This window comes from Rutidosis leptorrhynchoides, chromosome 10, assembly GCF_046630445.1.
Source record: "Rutidosis leptorrhynchoides isolate AG116_Rl617_1_P2 chromosome 10, CSIRO_AGI_Rlap_v1, whole genome shotgun sequence".
In the NCBI taxonomy this organism is placed as follows: Eukaryota; Viridiplantae; Streptophyta; class Magnoliopsida; order Asterales; family Asteraceae; genus Rutidosis; species Rutidosis leptorrhynchoides.
In genome coordinates this window covers 48615850-48637786 of record NC_092342.1, presented here as the reverse complement: position 1 = coordinate 48637786, position 21937 = coordinate 48615850, and positions in this window count along the sequence as shown.

Genomic DNA, 21937 nt, shown 5'->3' with positions numbered 1-21937 from the left:
GCTAGACCTTGAGTTATTATTGTTGTTTTGCATTGCAGCCTGTACTGCGGCTATGTTCGCTGCAAGGAAAACACGAAAATCTTCCTCGCTCATGTTCAGGGTGTGCCTGGTTGTTGGAGACATTTCCTTCAAAAATAGCCAAAAGAGTTCAGTTAATCATATAGAATATTAGGAGTAGTCGATAGTATTTCGTAGCATAATATGAACTTATTTATAAAAGCCTTTTCTTCATATTAGAGTTTTATAATTTTAATTCGGGTAGTACCTATCCGTTAAAGTTCATACTTAGTAGCTAATATACAATTCAATTACTACAATTCTATCATGAAAAACTGATTACAATAATACTTCGCGTTCAAACTTTAATACAATATTTTACAAACGTACAATACCGCTATTTTACAAACAGGATGAAATATAGCACACGATAACTATGATACAAGGCAGTTGTTAAGACAATTCTAGTTAAACTAGAATTGTTCAGTAAAGAAACGTAATTCATAGGACCAAAAACAAGTCATGCATTTGGGTTTTACCAATACTATTTCCCATCCTTGGTCAAGTGGGAAATAATCGTTGTGGACTTTGGTAGGGCAGCATGTTGTAACGTCATCAAAAAGGACGGGGGTTACCTACTATCCAACAGTGCCGTAACAAGTCAAAAACCTTATCTCTCACCTCGACTACTGAATCTGTCACCAGTGGGAATTTTCTATTAAGAAGTTGCAAGCCGATGCTCTTTTTCTCAATTTGATGTGAGGCAAACATAACTAACCCGTAAACGTAACATGCTTCCTTAAGTTGCATGTTTGAAGCCTTATCTAATGAACAAAGTCCTATATTGGGATATTCGGAGTCAAAATAGGCCCTCAACCCGTAACGGAAAATTGCATTAGGGTTTCCAGAGCACATAGCCTTAAAGAAAATATGGGCCAACTTAGGGTGTCCCCAATGTGAGACACCTCACCTATCGAAGGAAAGCCTTCTATAAACCAAGGCATGCTTGGAATGCCTTTCGAATGCTTTGCAAACTAATTTCGCCCTAAACAATTGAGCCGATGAATCCTGAACGACTCTAGACAAGATTTCATCAAGCATTTCCTGTGGTAGGTCTTCTAAAATATTCGGTTGTCTATCCTTATCATCCATTTTGTATTTTTATACTGTCAAAGAGAAGAAAATTAGATCTGTAAAAGATGATAGAATAACAAAACATTACCAGCAATTTTTACATATAGTATAAAAGTACAAGCACACTACAATACATATATTACACTGCATGGTAAGAGTAAATGACTACAACTCTTTATTCAGACTTATTTGCTTCATTTTTCTTGAACTCGGTTCGTTTTGCTAATTTCTTAGGGATAGATGGACCCGTACTAATACGAGCAGTCCTTTTCACAAATGGTTTAGAAAAATTTGGTTTCTTAGATGTTCCCGGTCTATAATCAAAGTTTAAATAGTACGGGTGTTTACGGTATATTCCACCAGGGTATTTCATGATAACATAGGGTTCATTGAGTTTGGGATCGGGTTTCTCTATCTTGATAGATGGAGATTTTCCCTTATTGTTTTCCCTTTCTTTATTAAATTGGGCCCGGGTAATTTCTATCAATTCATTAGAATCCTCATCGGGATTATCTTTCGGTTCCTTAGGAAATTGGTAATCTTCCCAATATTTTTCTTCCTCAGTGGAAACACCATCGACCATTTTTAACTTTGGTACATTGGTTGAGAATTTTTCCTTATTCGACTGTTTCTTTATGTTTTTTAACACTTCCTCCTCCGAATCTTCTTCTTCCGGTTCTTCTTCTTCTTCTTCTTCTTCTTCCGGAATTTGTGAATCCTCCCAAAATGCATCTGACTCCAGGTCATCATTGTTATTAGGTAAGTCGATGAGATTGGTCGTAGAAGTAGACATCTATCACACATTAACTACCACATTAGCAATATACCACATAATATTTACATGTTAAAAATATATAGTTTCCAACAAAAGTGTTAAGCAATTGTTTTTACAATAGACACGGTCGAAGTCCAGACTCACTAATGCATCCTAACAAACTCGGTTAGACACACTAATGCAAATTTCTGGTTCTCTAAGACCAACGCTCTGATGCCAACTGAAATGTCCCGTTCATATCGATTATAAACGTTTCATATTAATTGGTTTCATTGTGAGGTTTTGACCTCTATATGAGACATTTTTCAAAGACTGCATTCATTTTTAAAACAAACCATAACCTTTATTTTATCGACAAAGGTTTTAAAAGACATAGCGTAGATTACCAAATAATGATAATCTAAAGTACAACGTATAAACACGATCATTACATAATGGTTATTAATAATATGTTACAACAAAGAAGTTCCGAATGCAGTTTTTAAACAATATTATACAAGCATGCTGACTCCAACTCTTGTCCTTAATTTGCATGCAACAGCGGAAGCCTTTTTAATAATCACCTGAGAATAAATATGCTTAAAACGTCAACAAAAATGTTGGTGAGTTATAGGTTTAACCTATATCATAAATCGTAATAATAGACCACAATATTTCATTTTTATAAACATCATACAGGCATTTCGCAATCTGCATTAAAATCATTCATATGGTGAACACCTGGTAACCGACCTTAACAAGATGCATATAGAATATTCCCATCATTTCGAAACTCTCATCGGATATGATAAATCGAAGTACTAAAGCATCCGTAACCCAGATGGGGCTCGTTGGGCCCGATAGATCTATCTTTAGGATTGGCAATTATAATAAACACTAATTCTTAGGTTACAAAGCTAAAAAGGGCGATATTTGGTATAGTAATCCAACCATAGAATGTAGTTTCAAGTACTTGTGTCTATTTTATAAAACATTTACAAAACTGCATGTATTCTCATCCCAAAATATTAGATAGCAAAAAAAAAAAAAAAATGGGACTATAACTCACTTTCACATATTTTCAATTCGTCGAAAAATAGACTTGGTCACGGATCGATTTACGAACCTATAACAAATATATACATATATATCAAAGTATGACAGAAATACATTCACATCATATTTTTATTTACATGTTGATGATTTACGTTGTTAAGTTAGCAGTCCAACGTTAGTAGTCCACAATTAGTAGTCCACAGTTAGTAGTACATATGTAGATCGATACATCACCATGAAATAATCAAGACCTAGTATACACGTATTGTATAAGACTCAATCATGACCCACGATATATCTATTATCTTTGAAGTTATCTCGACGTATTGTATATATGGTGTCTTTCGATTTATCCGACGTATTGTGTATATGTCTTAACTAATCAAGATTATATTATATTGTCTCGGACTTAACCAAGACTAGTGTATTACAAGGAAAAACTCATGACATGTTAGAATACATGTATAATACAAGAAAATTTAGATGGGATATAGTTAGTATGGATTTTATAAAAGAAAATCCCGTAGCTATATTAGCCATTTCTAACCAATATTGTTTTGCCCATAACTTTTTCATTACAACTCCGTTTTGAGTGAACCAAATTGCTATGGTTTCGTAACGAACTCAAAGTTTTAAAACTAAACTGAAAAATTATTGGTTTATAATCAGAGTTACGGGTTATAAGTCCATATTTGAAAGAGGTAGTCATTTCCTTCGAAAGAAGGACATCTTGATGACCATTTTGAAAAACATACTTCTATTTTGGGTTTAACCATGATTTTTGGATATAGTATCATGTTCATATGAAATATCATTTTCCCAGAAGAACAACTTTTAAATCAAAAATTATGATAATTTTTAATTATCCAACCCAAAACAGTCCCTGGTTTTACTACGACGGCGTATGTCCGGTTTTACGGTGTTCTTCGTGTTTCCAAGTTTTAAATCATTAAGTTAGCATATCATATAGATATAAAACATGTGTTAAGTTATTTTTAAAAGTCAAGTTAGAAGGATTAATTTTGTTTGCGAAAGAGTTTAGAATAACTAAACTATGTTCTAGTGATTATAAGTTATAATTTTCGAATAAGATAGTTATATATATGAATCGAACGATGTTATGAACATCATCACTACCTAAAATATAGTAAGTAAACCTACTGGAAAATAATAAGAACTGATCTTGAGCTTCAAAGGATCTTTGATGGCTTGGAAGTTCTTGAAGTAGAATCATGACATGACAACAAGTTCAAGTAAGATTACTACTTGAATTAAGATAGTTATAGTTATAGAAATTGAATCAAAGTTTAAATATGAATATTACATAGAATTAGAAAGATAACCTACTGTAATTAACAAAGGTTTCTTGTTCTTAGATGATTACTTGAAATGAATTTGAAAGCTTGGAAGTAGTCTTGCAAACTTGAAATGATTCTTGAAGTGTTCTTGAAAGATTGTTTTGTATGATGATTTATGTTTGGATTTTTGAGGCAGATTGATGTAGATTTTGATGAAGATGATGAAGACACTTAGAACATAAAGCTAGAACTTGAGAGAGATGAGTAAGAAAATTTAAAAATGAAAGTGTTTGTGTGTGAGTCAAAAACGTGAATATGGGATGGGATATAAAGAAGTTTTAGTTTGTAATCTTGCTAATTATTTGATGCTAGATGTTAAATGATGGTTCCCACATGTTTGATGACTCATTAAGGCTGCTAAGAGCTGATCATTGAAGTGTATATATCAATAGTATGAACATCTAGAAGTTGGGTATAATACGAGTACAAATACTGAACGAATACGAGTAGAATTCTTGATGAAAACGAATGGGAATGTAATTGTAACCATTTTTGTTAAGTATAAGTATTTTGATATATGTCTTGAAGTCTTTCAAAAGTGTATTAATACATCTTAATACATTACATATATATACATTTTAATTAAGTCGTTAATTCACCGTTAGTTGTTACATGTATGTGTTGTTTCGAAACCTTTAAGTTAACGATCTCGTTTATTGTAATTAACCCATTGTTATTATACTTAATGAGATGTTAAATTGTTATATTATCATGATAATATAGTGTATTAATATATCTTAGTACGATATGTATATATTAAGACATTATTTCATCGATACTTGTTACATATATATATATATCGTTTTGAAATCCTTAAGTTAGTAGTCTCATTTTATGTATATAGTTCATTGTTAATATACTTAATGAGATACTTAATTATCATCTCATCATGTTAAACATATATATATATATATATATATATATATATATATATATATATATATATATATATATATATATATATATATACATATATATATATATATATATATATATATATATATATATATATCATGTCATTTACAAGTTATAACGTTCATGAATCATCGGGCAAACTGGGTGGTCAAACGTTTACATAAAATCCATTTCAATTAATCAAGTCTTAACAAGTTTGATTGCTTAACATGTTAGAAACATTTAATCATGTAAATATTAATCTCATATAATATATAATCATGGAAAAGTTCGGGTCATTACAGATGTTATGATTAGGGGAAAAGCACTACGGGTTATGTTTTCACATTAGGGAATATTTTGATTAGTTGGATGTCTTGACTGCAAAGAAGTGTTGCTTTATCAACAACGGAGGCCAAATACATGGCTATTGCGGAGACCACTAAAGAGCTTATGTGGTTGAAAGACTTCTTCAGTGAGTTGGGTAAAAGACAAGACTATTGTGTCTTGTATTGTGATAATCAAAGTGCGGTTCATCTTGGGAAGAATCTGGTGTTTCATAGTTGTATGAAACACATCAAGTTAATGTATCATTTTATTCGCCAACATAAAAAAGATGTACTTTAATATTGAAGAAAGTCCTTGGTTCGAAGAATCCCGAGGATATGCTTACAAACGTGGTGACGACGTACAAGTTGAGGTTTTGCATTGCCTCAACCGGCCTTCGCATGAATTGATGAGAGAAGATGACCAACTAGAGAGATAGAGAGATGGTGGATCGAGTCTAGCAAGAAGTATTGAAGACCTTGTATCAAGAGTCTACTCATTCGACGCATGTGATCAGTGTGCGTGTCTCAAATGGCATCTTGGCGGTATATATGGTGGTTTGACAATCTTGGTTAGTATTGGGTTGACGAAGATTGAGTTTTGTTAAAGTCTCCTTCAAGTGGGAGATTGTTTGAGTGATGTATCTTGAACAAAAACGAAGAAACAATAGGCTCGCGACCGTGAGCATGAGTGTCGCGATCGCGAGTGCTGCAGAGACACGAGCTCACTAAGTGGAATGATGAATTCATGGCTGGAGATTATGCTCGGGACAGATCTCGCGATCGCGAAAAATATAGGCAAGGAGTGCCTCGCGATCGCGAACCAGGGTCTTACGGGCCAAAGTCTCCAAAACCGAGTTTTCTTGGTCCCTAAGTTGTTTCCTTGGTATGTTATGCCTATATAAACACCTTAATGTAACTCATACCATATATCACGAATTCTATCAATAAAATCTCTCTAGTTTGGTCCATGGATTAAAGTAATCAACCTTTGATTACATATAACCACGTTAAATTATCGTGTTATTATTTTCTTTGTTATTGTCTTCGTTTATCCATTGTGGGAGACTGATTTTTCTGAAAATCACTCTTATTGTTGGGTCATAAATCCTAACAGGCTTTAGTTGGCCCATTTGATCAACCTTGTTCCACGCAGTTTCCCTCACTTAAAGGAACTCGTGCTCGAATTATCCGGGTATAAAGGCGCGATAGCATATGTGCTATAAACAATAACTATGTTGGAATAATTGGAGTTCGTGTACAATTTTCCCTCGTAAGTATGTATTTGTAATAATGTCGTTTAAATAATAACTATGTTGGAATAATTGATTTCATGTGCAATTTTTTCAAACTTTAAACCTAATTATGTACTTATGTGTGTGTGTGTGTGTATATATATATATATATATATATATATATATATATATATATATATATATATATATATATTATATATATATATATCTTGGTAAGATCAACGGTGAACTAAACAATAGGAGGGAAGCGAGCGGAAACAATTTTTTTTCGTTTTTGGAAAAACTTTGTTCACGAACATTATAGATTGGATGAAAATATAATCATTTAAAAAAGATACTTTGTAATAAATGTTTCTATTTTTGCGGAAAAACGCTCAAAAAAATAATATATAACAATTATCGTGTTTTTCGAACGTATTTTGAGGGTTTAGATATTAGGGTTTAGAAATTTAGGGTTTAGGGTATAGATTTAGGGTTTAGATTTAGGATTTAGATTGAGTTTTTAACACGAACGGTTTAGAGTTTAGGATTTAGTGTTTAGGGTTTAGGTTTAGGGACTAAACCCAAAACACTAAACCCTAAACCCAAAACCTTTAACCCTAAACTCTAAATCGGGGCTAAATTTTGACAAAAGGTACTTCACAAAACATGAAAAAAAAAGTTCGAAGATTAACATTCATCACGATCAATATTATCTTGAATGTTATTTTTGTTTATCGTTTTCCCGCCTAAATAATAACATTCATCATGAAGTGTCTTTTTTAAATGTTCATATTTTCGTGTGATCTTGATGCCTGAAAAACAAATTCGAAAAAAACCAAAATTTAAAAGAAAAAATTTAATTCACCCGCTTCCCCCCGCTTCTCCCCAATTGGTTACTTGCCCCTTGATCCTATATATATATATATATATATATATATATATATATATATATATATATATATATATATATATATATATATATATATATATATATATATATATATATATATGTAATAACTATGTTGGAATAATTGATTTCATGTGCGGTTGTTAGCCGCCGTTTCTCCGATTCCGGCTACAGGTTTAACCGGTTGGCATCTCCGTTCTTCCTGCGAAGTCCAGGCGACGATTCTGCGTTTTTACTCTGGATCTGGGTTCGTTTGGGTTAGGGTTACTGTTTAACGGGTTAGGGTTCATTGGTTCTTGATTGGGGTTCGGTTGATTGGCTGCAATCGTCCTTTCCTCTCGTCGGTGCCGTCTGCTTCTGGTGGTGACGGTAGGCGACGAATCCCGGCGGGATTCTACCTCTCTATTTGGTATGTTTTCGGCTCCGATTTTAGGTTTTCGGTTGATTGTGGTTAACAGGGCTGCGATTGGGTTTTTGGGTGTTTGTGTGTTGAAATTCGGTGATTCCGGCGATTTCCAGCGACTATGTAGCTTCCCCGTTACTGTTTAGCCGCCTTCTGTGGTAGCTGAGGTGGTTGTGGGGATTGTGGTGGTCCTGGTGCCGCCATAATCACTGCCGATCCTCGGCAGCTACGGGTGGCGGTTTACGGTAGTAGGCGACTATGTTAGTTGCTTGACGGTTGTTTGGCGGCTTCTAGTGACTACCGGCGGCAAGAATGTAACTCATGTTACTTTCCACGCGGTTGGCGGTCATTGGAGGCTATCGGCAACCTACGATTACCGGAATCATCGGGTTTGTAAAGGTTCTCTGAAAATTCGGCGATGATAGCCGGGTTTCTATTGGTTTGGTGTTGTAATTTGTACTGTTCAGATGCCGTTCCGCTGTAATGTTCATGCCTCTCCCGTAGTCGAGTCTATTCGGGTGGACTCGATGTCGTTGCCAGCGTGTGTCGACTTGTTGACCATGGTAAATTGATGTCATTGCCAGCGTTGTAATAAATAAACTTATTAACCAAGTAATTAGATTAAATACTTGAAACATTTTCATTTGAACATTGATCATAAGATAAAAACATTTCTACACTTAATCATTTTTTTTCACAACTAGTCTTGATCACTTTGTACATAGCCATTTCTTCTACTTAACCAACCTTAACCTATCTTGACCCTAACCTAAGCTTACTTCCTAAACTATAAACATACAAGTAAACATCTTAGGATTAAACATTAGAAAGCCTACATAAGTACATGTACACTTGCAAAAACCAAAAATTGACTAGAACATTACACCATCATCATCACCACCATCGTTTTTCAACATCATCATCACATACATCACCAAAATATCTTCTCTAATACTTCCTATCTAAGCAAACCACCATGCAAAACATCATCATGATCTCCATTTAAGTCAATAGGTGAGTCATCTTCCCCTTTGCTTCTCCTTGTGCCACGTCCCACACCCATCACCACCACCACCTCTATATAAGCTTGCTTCCATCTCCCATTATCTCATTTGTTCATTCTCCACTCTCTCTCAACACTTCTCTAAACTCAAATACAGATCATAAGCTATCATTTGTTCATATTCTTTAAGCATTAAGAGTATATTTCATCAAGATATAACTAGCTAAACTAAACCTATTCATCATTTCTAGTCAAAATCAAGAACTTTCATGGTGTAAAAGCTAGATCTAGAGTGTTAAATCACTCAATGATGACTATATGGCTAACCATGATCTTGATAATAGATCATTAAACTTAATATCTCTATATGTCCAATGTCTTAAAATGAAGTTAAAGTAAGAACCAAAGTAGTTAAACTATGTAAAACTATTTTGTCTTTGAGTTGTCCAAACTTTTACTTGAAGTCTAGGACCTAAACACCTACCTATGGTTTCTCTCTGGAACTCATGAATTTATATGATGTTCATATATGTGTTTGAGACTTCTAATAAAGATTTCATGATTTATCTCAAAGGGAAAGTCATTTTAAAATTTTATTTAGAGAAACATGTTCAGATTCACAACAATCTGACCAAGTGTCAAAGATTCATGTATAGCTCAAAATATAAAATAGATCTTGAACCAAAGTCTGATCTTAAAAAGTAAAATTAATAAGGAAACCATGGACAGAAAAATCACCAAAATCCATTAAGAAACCATTAAGATATAGTCCTATCTAGTTGACACAAGATTTTATTGAAGTCAGAAATTAGTCTAACACCTTATCTCCAAAGACAAGGTTAATGAAGACTTGGAGACTATTTAATTTTAGAATAAGCGCTTTATATGTGCTAAGACTTCTGTAAAGTTCTTGAATCAAATAGATAAGTTTTGCTATTTATAAACTTGCATAAGATCTTGTAGTGTAAAACTGAACGGTTTTGCACACTTGTGAAGAAATGAACTTTTGACCAGCTTATGTTCCAAGTTTAGAGGCTAACCTTAAATGGTTAGAACCTACACTCAAAGAGCTTTCTAGAGATAGTAAATTCACTTAAAATGGATGTCTAGATCATTAGAAACACCTACACTTATGTCATGATAAAACTAGTTGAAAACAGTCTATTCTTAAAACTATGAACTAGTAACTTTTGAAACCAAGAATCGAATTGGACATGTAAGAGTACTTAAGGTATTGATCTTAAACCTAATTTAAGTGCTATATTAGATATTATAACCTCTGACCTTACAAAAATTCATTAGGTCTCAAGCCCGGAACATCGAACACAATCTGACCGATTACCGTGAACGCTTTGCACCGCATTACTTGTGAGTTTGTAGTCCCATTTTTAATCAATATTTTATACTTTTGGGATGCGATAATACTTATTTATTGTTTTACATATTGGAATCAAGTACTTACAACTATATTCTATGTTGAGTAACAAAGGTCAATTTAGAAAGCCCGATTTTGATATCGTTAATTACCGGTTTGGTAAACGTGAATATTATGAATAGATCTATTTGAGGATAACTCCTCACATCAGGATAGGACTAATAGTCTATTGGATGCATAACCTTCGACCATATGCACTTAGACCTTAAGTGACGCTTGTTTTCAGGTACTTTTACGTTAACGTTCGATATCGAAAGCTCATGAACTAGAATATCTTTTAACTATTTTATACATGAAAATCTTGATGTCCATTAACTATACATTATAACTAAACCTATGAACTCACCAATATTTATAAAAACATTTTTATAAATATTTATCTCAGGTACTTAGCTTTTGGAGCACTTTCAGGTCGGGCATCGTGGAAGTTTTAAAAATGTCTTTTGTTAAATCTAGTATTGATAGGATAGTTTATGATGTATTTGTATCTGTACTATCTCTGTACTTGTATTTTGTAACCAAGATGTACCAAAACTAAAAACAGAGACCGTGATGTAATAATATTTATGTTTCCGCTGCTACGTTGACTACAACCTGGGACACTATGTTAAAGTTCACATCACGTCTTGGGAAATCGATATGGGGGTCGTGACAGTTACTAATACTATTTTTTTAATGGTGAAAGTAGTAAACATTAGATTGTTTCAAACTCTTGTACACCGCGCAAGACGGAGACTTGCAGAGTCTAGACTATAAAATACAAGTTTGGTTTACTTGTTAAAATAACCCGGACATTGGCGTGTCCGGAAGACTCTTGAATATAGACATTGTTTGTCTTTAATACGGATAAATTACATTGGATTGTATATGCGTAAACACTTATAATTTTTTTTTTATAAAAGTCTTGAGTATAAACTTATAAGCATTGGTTTGCTTACTTTGTGTATAACATTAGATTGTTATCACGGGAATAAAAAGATCATGAAATGATTGAGGGGTAGCTCCATTCATGAAGTCATGGCATTTATTCTAAATCAGAGTTATTGTGTGCATAAAAATTGTAATGAATCGTTATATCCGCCATAATGATTTCATAAAATACAATAATCTAATTGCAGATAACCAATAGAAATATTCGATTATAATAAGTTGAACCTAACAATTACAGTTGGGTCAAAAAATATAAAGTCAAATGCTTAGCATAATAGTGTGATTTGTACAAAATATAAACTAGTATATGCTAATATAAAAATAATAAAAGGGGTGGCTTGTGTAACATCCCGCCTTTTTCCGTTAAATTTCCGTTTAACTATTTAATGTCCGTTATACATTTATAATATCTCCCATTGATACGCGTTTTAAATTATCTCGTTTAGGTAATTCACGCACCCGAATGAAACTAGAGGGACCAAACTTGCCAAGGGACCAAACCTTTGACTTGGTCAAAGTGGTCAAACCTCCCACATCCATTCATTTATCTTTTTCTTTTCCCTTTTTCTAAATACTTCCACAAATTTCTCTTAAACACCAATCCAAAGATTTATCATCTAAATCAAATCTAGCAAGCATCAATTCAAACAAATTGCATTTTTGGAATCCTTGCAACTTCCTCTTCGATTCCATACCGATTTCATTACATTTGAGTAACTTTCTAAAATCACTAGATTTTGTGTTCTTGATGTTTTTAACTTATAAAGTTGTTAATTAGTGTCTATGGCTCAAGTATAACATGAATATATGTTTTGTTTGCTCGATTTGTTGTTTGGAGTAACTAGTTTGAAAATTTGAAATGGGTGTGCTTAATCTTTGATTTTGGATGATTTAATGATGTTTAAATGTTAAAGTTCATGTATTAAAAGTGTTACTAGCATCATTAGCTTCATTTTGATGTGTAGGTTGATTTAGAAAAGCTTCATTTACAAAATGGTTGAATTCATGATTTTGATTAGGGTTTGATGAACTCTAAAACGAACTTTTGATGCTTTGAATGCGATGAAATGTTATTGGTTAGTGATTAGTTGTATTGTATGTTTAATTACCTACAAAACGGCGCATCGTATGTGTAAATTGGATTCCCAAGTCAAGAAATGTGTTTTGTGAACTTGAAACTTTGATTTTGAACGTTTAATGATCATTTGATGAGGTTTTCATTATTGTTAATGATGAATTTGATTCATGAAATGTGTTTAGTTATATTCCTCTTTAAATTACCTTTCCAACGATATAAGATACGTGTTTTGAATATTTACGGTTCACAAGTTGTGATTGTTTGAAGTTGGATTCGTGCTTGAGTGTGAAAACTGCCAGACTTGCTGATCAGTTAAATGGAGCGGCGCGCCATAAATGAAGCAGCGCGCCATTTTGGACTGTCCCAAATTCTTTTTGATTTTCACATTTTCACCCCCGTTTACTCGTAACTCCGATTAACATGAAACTTGGCCAACATGTTTGTATATACTTTCTCATCATGGAAAAATTGTCGGATACCCGACCCGAACCGTTGACTTTGACTTTGACCAAAGTTTGACTTTTGTCAAACTTAACCAAATGTTTATGTGATCGTTCTAACATGCTTCTATACTTGTATCTTGCATGAAACTTGACAATTTGATCCACATGCTATGTAATCGAGTCGTAATGAGCCATAGGACTAATTGAACACTTTGACCAACCGTGTTTACCGATATTGATACATACCTATTTGTTTAGGTCAAGACTAGCATTCGTTCTTGCACACGTTTACTTGTTGAAGTACTTATACCTACGTGCACACAAGGTGAGATCATAGTCCCACTTTTACTCTTTTGAACTTACATTTGGGATGAGAAAACATAAACATTTCTTTTTACTAAGTGAACACAAGTACAGAAAAATAAACATTCTACATACGAGTTTAGAACAAAATACTCAATTCGATTATCATTAGTTACACTTGCCGGGTGTAAGCGAGAACTTATGTTGTATGGATCCATATGGGTTTGACAAACCCTCATTCAGACGGTTCGCTACCGTTTATGAATGGAATATATTTTCGAGAAAGAGTGTATGTTCTAACACTATTGTGATGGGGTTCTGTGGAAGGAATGTTAAGCATTGATAATTGGGTGCTCGTGAATATTAACTTTTGGAATGTATTACTATTATATCAATGTTACAAATCTTGTGGTTCACTTGTACTTACTTACTTAAACCTATGATTTCACCAACATTTTCGTTGACAGATTTCTATGTTTTTCTCAGGTCCTTGAACGTTTTGTGATACATGCTTCCACTCATTACTTTTGATACTTGCTTGGATGTCGAGTATACATGCATACGCGGGGAGTCTTTTGGCTACTTTTAAATTGTGTCGCATATGTTTCAATTGTACTTTAAACTTTGTTATGTAACTAGTTGTCGAACTACTTTGTAAACCTTGAAACATCTTTACTTTTGAAATGACTGCCACATACTTTTGGTCAAACGTTTGTTTAAAGACTTATGACTACGTAACGGGACCTAAGTAGACGGCGCCGTCAATGACGATTTTTGTCAGGTCGCTACAGATGGTATCAGAGCGTTGGTTGTAGGGATTTAGAGTTCATTGGTGTCAACCCCGAGTCATAGGGTACATTAGTGAGTCTAGACTACAACTGGCATATAGACTTGAAGTAGGAATTACTTGACTACTTGTGCATTTATACTCGAACGTTTCTACTCATATCTACTCTTAATTCATCTTAATCTCACGTTGTTTAATTTGATTAACACGCCACCTTGACTTAGTGAAATAATATCGAATGCACATATGAATTAGGGTAATATAATTTCCAGGATTATATTACGGTGACTCATATGAACGTTCCGACATTATGGCATAAAGAATTTAAGGCGAGTCAAGGAAAATTTTTTCTCTCTATCCTTATTCCATATCATGATTAGTATTATTGAAAATACTAATCAATGGTATTCTTGTGTTTTGAAGGAACAATGCCTCCTCGCCGTGTGCCACGCCATGAGACTCCCGAACAAGCTCTTCAACGGATGATAGCCACCGCCGTGGATGCGGCCATGGCCGGTCACTCCTCCAACAACAACAATAATAACAACCACAACAACAACAATCAAGGGGCCGGTAACTCAAGCGAAGGGTGCTCCTACAAAGCCTTCATGGGGTGCAAACCTTACACTTTTGATGGGACCAGGGGACCGGTTACTCTCACTCGATGGTTCGAACAAACGGGGGCCGTCTTTAGCATAAGCGGTTGTCAGGACCAAGACAAGGTCAAATACTCCACTCACACTTTCGCCGGTGTCGCCCTCACATGGTGAAACACCTATGTACAATCGGTGGGTACCGATGAAGCTCACGCCCTCTCTTGGGCCGACTTAAGGGAAAAGATGATCGTCGAATATTTCCCTCGTGAAGAAACCCGAAGGCTTGAACAAGAGCTAAGAACTTTGAAAGCGGTCAGAAACGATCTCAAGGCCTACAATCAATGATTTTCCTAACTAGTCTTGATGTGCCCAAACCTTGTGAACCCCGAATCTTTAAGGGTTGAACTTTACATGGATGGTCTTCCAAAGAGCATCAAACACGGGGTAATGTCATCCAAACCCACTAATCATCAAGAAGCTTTGAACATGGCCCGTAAGTTGATAGAAACGGTGGACGAAATCGTAGTGCCGGTACCTAAAGCCGTGGATAAGTCTGGTAACAACAAAAGAAAATGGGAAGCCCCCCAATCAAGCAACAACAACTTTGCCAAGAAGCCTTTCACCTCCGACGGCAAGAAGGGTTATGCCGAAAACCTACCTCTTTGCAACAAATGCAACAAACATCACTTTGGTGAATGTGGCAAGCTAATTTGCCATCGGTGCCAAGGAGTTGGTCATAAGGCCAATGAGTGTAAAAGTGTCACCCCCATCACTCGAAAAGGGCCCAATGCACCAAAGATGGGCACTTATTACGAATGTGGCCAAACGGGCCATTATAGAAATGCATGCCCAAAGAAGAAAGATAACCCCAACTGAAAGGACCCGTTCATATACATTATAAACAATTCACAATAGTTGATTACATTGTGAGGTATTTGACCTCTATATGATACATTTTACAAACATTGCATTCATTTTTAAAAGACAAACTTTCTTTACATCGAAAATTGACAGGCATGCATACCATTTCATAATATCCACTATCCAACTATAAATTGATTTAATAATAATCTTTGATGAACTCAATGACTCGAATGCAACGTTCTTCGAAATATGCTATGAAAGATTTCTTTAACATGGAAGATTTCTTTAAAATGAGCAAATGCACAGTGGAAGATTTCTTTAACACCTGAGAATAAACATGCTTTAAAGTGTCAACCAAAAAATTGGTGAGTTCATTAGTTTAACATAAATAATCATTTCATAATTTTAATAGACCACAAGATTTCATATTTCCATTTCTCATAAACATACGTCCCATGCATAGAGACAAAAATATCATTCATATGGATTGAACACCTGGTAACCGACATTCACAATATGCATATAAGAATATCCCCATCATTCCGGGATCCTCCTTCGGACATGATATAAATTTCGAAGTACTAAAGCATCCGGTACTTTGGATGGGGCTTGTTGGGCCCGATAGATCTATCTTTAGGATTCACGTCAATTAGGGTGTCTGTTTGAAAGGACTCGTTCATATACATTATAAACGATTCACAATAGTTGATTACATCGCGAGGTATTTTGACCTCTATATGATACATTTTACAAACATTGCATTCGTTTTTAAAAGACAAACTTTCTTTACAACGAAAGTTGACGGCATGCACACCATTTCATAATACATCCAACTATAATTGACATAATAATAATCTTGATGAACTCAATGACTCGAATGCAACGTCTTTCAAAATACACCATGAATGACTCCAAGTAATATCCTTAAAATGAGCTAATGCACAGCGGAAGATTTCTTTAATACCTGAGAATAAACATGCTTTAAAGTGTCAACCAAAAGGTTAGTGAGTTCATAGGTTTATCATAACAATCATTTCAATATATTAATAGACCACAAGATTTCCGTTTATAAATATATGTACACTCGCAAGTGTATAAGAGTATTCTATAAATTGTAGGCACCCGGTAACAAGCCTTAACGTTCATGTTTTACCATCTGAAGTACACCAGATCAGGTGTGTTTAAAATAACCTCGAAGTACTAAAGCATCCCATAGTCAGGATGGAGTTTGTCAGGCCCAATAGATCTATCTTTAGGATTCGCGCCTACCGTACATAGACAAGTAGTTTAATGTTACCAAGCTAAGGGTATATTTCTGGTTTAAACCCACGTAGAATTAGTTTTAGTACTTGTGCCTATTTCGTAAAACATTTATAAAAAACAGCGCATGTATTCTCAGTCCCAAAAATATATATAAAAGGGAGCAAATGAAACTCACCATACTGTATTTCGTAGTAAAAATACATATAACGTCATTTAACAAGTGCAAGGTTGGCCTCGGATTCACGAACCTATATTAATTATATATATTTATATGTTGGTCAATATTTGTCTAACAATTTTTGGTCAAGTCATAGTGTACCACAATCCTAATGCTCGAGACTAATATGCAAAAGTCAACAAAAGTCAACTTGACCCAAAATGACTTCTAAAATTTATACGTGTTTATTATATAACTTAACTATAGTCGTTTTATATATTTAAATATATTTATTAGATTTTATAATAATAAAAGTCATTTATTAATAAAAATTTATATTAACGTTTATATATGATAAAATATACTTTTATATATCTTAAGTAGTAAAATTTATAAAGTTCACTTAATATCTTAAAACTATAGTGGTAAGTATTATTAATGTAATTATATTACGCGTGGTGAAAAATATATTTGTATCCCCTATTTATTTGATAAAATAATATTGATCATAATAATAATAAGTAAAAGTTGTATTATTTTGTAATAATAATTATTATTATTCTATAAAAAAATAACAATATTTATATTTACTAAAAATGTTATTATGATAAAATGATAATACTAACATAATAGTAATAATGATATTTTATAATAACAATGATATTTCTATTAAAATAATAACGACGATAGTAATAATAATCATTTTAACAATAATACTAAAATTCAGTTGACTATAACTTCAAATCTGTTCATCGAAACCATTAGATATCTAAATGAAAAGTTTTTAATTTTTCGCTAGCTTTCCAATGACATGCATATCATATACCCTATCTCAGTAGCATATGTATCTAATTCAGGATTCAACAAACCTATCTAAGGACAATATCAAATGTACAAGCATGCATAATCCTATATACTCGAGCACTAGTCAGGGATACACTATTGATATATAAAAGTTAAGTTATGAGTGCTCACGTATCAATATTGAGATTCAATATTGCAGGAAAGTACGTAGACGCAACGGAAATGATAAACACTAGATTGACCTCACGAGCATACCCATGAACCATACCCATCACCTCCATAGCTATAACCCATAATTTCCTTAGCTTCGACTCATTCAAAAAACTATTTTGAAATCACTCGGACATCACTCCGTCGTAATATTTTATGTATACTAATAATATCTTGAAATAATACAGAGCAATATATATATATATATATATATATATATATATATATATATATATATATATATATATATATATATATATATATATATATATATATATATATATATATAAATCGATTGAGAGAGTTTAAAGAAATATATTTTCAAGTTTTTATGAAATAATGAAACCTATTGAATTGTATTTATAATAGATTTTTGAATTATTAAAGTGAATTATTAAAGTATGAATTATTAAAGTGAATTATTAAAGTATGAATTATTAAAGTGAATTATTAAAGTATGAATTATTAAAGTGAATTATTAAAGTATGAATTATTAAAGTGAATTATTAAAGTATGAATTATTAAAGTGAATTATTAAAGTATGAATTATTAAAGTGAATTATTAAAGTATGAATTATTAAAGTGAATTATTAAAGTTAAAGTAAAGTAAAAGTAAAGTAAAGGTAAAGTTAAAGTATAGTAAAAGTATAAAAACTATGTATGTATAATACGCGTATAAATATATATAATATTAATTTAAATTGTTATATATATTTAATGAAATAAAATATAAATATCGTTATATTTATTATACTGGTTAAGTAATGAGTTGTTAAAAGTGATTCTAGATATTTATAAAAGTTATATACGTTTTAATAATAAAGTTTTTTTAAACTGAAAATGTTTTTGTACGTTTGAAAATAGATTAATAGAATATTATAGAAACCAATTCTCCACTAGCTTTTGTCTAACTTTCGTAAATGACACTTTTTATTTTTATTTATAAATAGCTTTACAAATTATTCCAAATATCGTTAAGAGGAATAGATTTCACAAATCATAGTGGACCTCTCAACAGAGACTTGTAATCATAATTCAATGTTTCTGATAATTCAATCATTTAATATATTTTTTTTTAATTTCATCGATAATCATATTGAAACAAATACGTTCATATAAAGCATTATACTTTTAAATACTTTGTTGACATTTTCAATTTATAACATATACACATATACATACATATTCATATATGTTCATTTAATGGTTCGTGAATCATTGGAATTTGGTCGAGGTTTAAATGAATGTATAAACATAGTTTAAAATCCTTGAGATTTAACTTAACAAACATTGCTTATCGTGTCAGAATAATATAAAGATAAAGTTTAAATTTAGTCGGAAATTTCCGGGTCGTCACAGTACCTACCCGTTAAAGAAATTTCGTCCCCGAAATTTGATAGAGGTCGTTATGGCTAACAATGAGAATGTTATTATGACGATTATGAAGTTTTATCATGTCTAAGAAGTATGGATAAAATAATTCGATTACTCAAAGCGTATGAGGGAAGTTATCGTAAATGAAGGAAATAAGATTATAGTGATTCGTCATATCTTTTGACGTCATCACAATTGATCTCCGAATTTAAAGAAAATCTTTGTAATCTATGTTGGATTTGATGCTTCGGTGATTAAGGAGATTATGATTTTCTTCGAATTAATACGATAATCCATCTTGATTTCTCTGTCGGGTATTTCACTATAAATCCACCTCCTTCGTTTCCTTACAACTCACACCTTCTATTCTTTCTCCCTCAACTCATATTTTAAAGTATTTGTCAATATGCTTCATCCAGTACTGATTCTCGATATACTCCTCACTTTCATATCTGTCGTTCTTCTTTTTCATCTGCCTCCGGAAGAATCTATTTACTTCTACTATACTCTCGGTTTTATAGTGTTTTTAGTTCTTCCGTGTCTTTATATTGCTATATGCATCGATATATACGGTTTATAATTTTTGGGTGGTTGTTGGGTTTTATATCTTCCCTTATATTTCAAAGCCCCTGCTTTTGTCTTCTATAATCATTGACATCCACAGTTAATGCTCCCTTCTATTTGCTGCGATTTATACTCCAATTTCTATTTTGGAGTTTTGTCCTTTCGTTTCTTCTTCTTGCGATTAAGCAACGTTTGTAATGGTCCAGTATTCGCAGATATGAATTTCAGAATGAACATAGTTAATGTTCTAAGAAGGAAATAGTAATGGCACGATCTTGATTTGTTAATTTACCAGAATACCCTGAAAAGACCGAATCATCAAGAAAATATATTCTTGATATTTTTAGAGATTAAATAGAATACAAGAGTCGTGTAACATGGAACATGATGACGGCATGGTCTGTGAATCGTCATGTCCCATTAGAAACTCAGCATGACTTACTGTAATATAATCACGTTGATCAAGTGTCATTATATTATACTAACTCATGCTTCAGTTCCCAACACTACTTCAAAACATTCATAATTTAAACTCGAAAGTTTATAGAATATAGAAACTAATAGTTTCTTATATGATGTAACACTGATAGCGCAAAGAGATAAATGACTTCAGATAAGATTAGTTGTGAAAATATCTTCAGAAATATCGCGGATATTTATAATGAAAGATATGATAATATCTTAGAATTTCTAATATTGATGGATGATGATGAAGATTTGTCTGTAAAGGTTTAGAATAAAGAGTAAGGTATTCGTTAATGACTTTAGCAGGCACTGAATCATTTGGATTCTTTGAAGGCAGATTTAGTCTTTGTGATTTGTCCACAGCCTCCTTCATAGTCTGTTCAATCCGTTTTCCAGCTCCAAACCTTCTCTTTTTCTCAGCTTTTCCACCTTACTATTCTTTGTCATCAAACTTTTTACTGTTAAGATCGTTTACAGTTTTTGATGCTTCGTCAGCATTTCAAGAACTAGTTTGCAGTTCAAAATATTTTTCAGAACTTCACATTCAAAGTATGTAAGTCTAGGAGATAGACGTTTTACGTACACATATAACTGTTGGCGTAGACATGCTGCGAGATTTCAAAATACTGGTTACTGTTTTTCGATGATTCATATGACAATTCTCGTTACAAGATGCGAATGAGTAAATGATGTGATTTCAATAAATATAATGATTTTTCGAAAAGTCAAAGATAATTGAAGTTGTTGGTAAGTTTATTGCTAAGGTGTCGAGATATGAAAGGTCCCCAGTAACGATGACGAAAGGGCAACGTATCTATCGAGGTTATAATAAGACTAGTCCGACTGAAAAGTCGAAGTTGACTTGCTGGAGCTGTGACAAAACTGTCTACTTTGAAAAGGAATTGAAAAGTCATTTTAGCTAATAAATGCCAAAGGGTCTGACACGGATACGCGTTGAACTATGACTTTGGCTTCGAGAGCTTTTTAGGTACATAAATGTGGGTAATATGTGGTTGGATCATCATCTCGATTGTTCATTGTTTGAAGTGTCTTCGAAAACTTCGGAGAGTTTGAACACAGTTTGTAATCATTAATATACATATGATGTTCTAACACGGTTTTGAAGTCAAAGTATAGCTTTGAAAGATGTAGGAATCTAAGAGTGATCTCTTCTGTTAAATCATGACTTGGATTTTGATTTGTCAAAATCAGAATGCGTAATCAAATTTAGGTGAGAATGGTTGCTTTGATTTCTATACAAGAATGTATATTGTTGTGAGATTTTGGGAGTATAGTTGATGATTTGCTTAATCAGATTCGAAAAATGTAATATATTAATTGTGAATTTATATATCTCTCGGGTATTACCTACCCGTTAAAAAAAATTCACAATTAATATTTTGTACAACAGAATTTTATTACAGTCTTTATGAAAATATATATGTGCATATTTTCTTCAGATGTAACATAGATTTAATGAGTTAATATTAAATTAAACTCATTTGATTTACGGTTGAAACTAGAACTGAATAATCCCTAAAGACTTTAGAAATTACATAACTTTTACGGAGTATTTATTCAATAAAATTGAAAT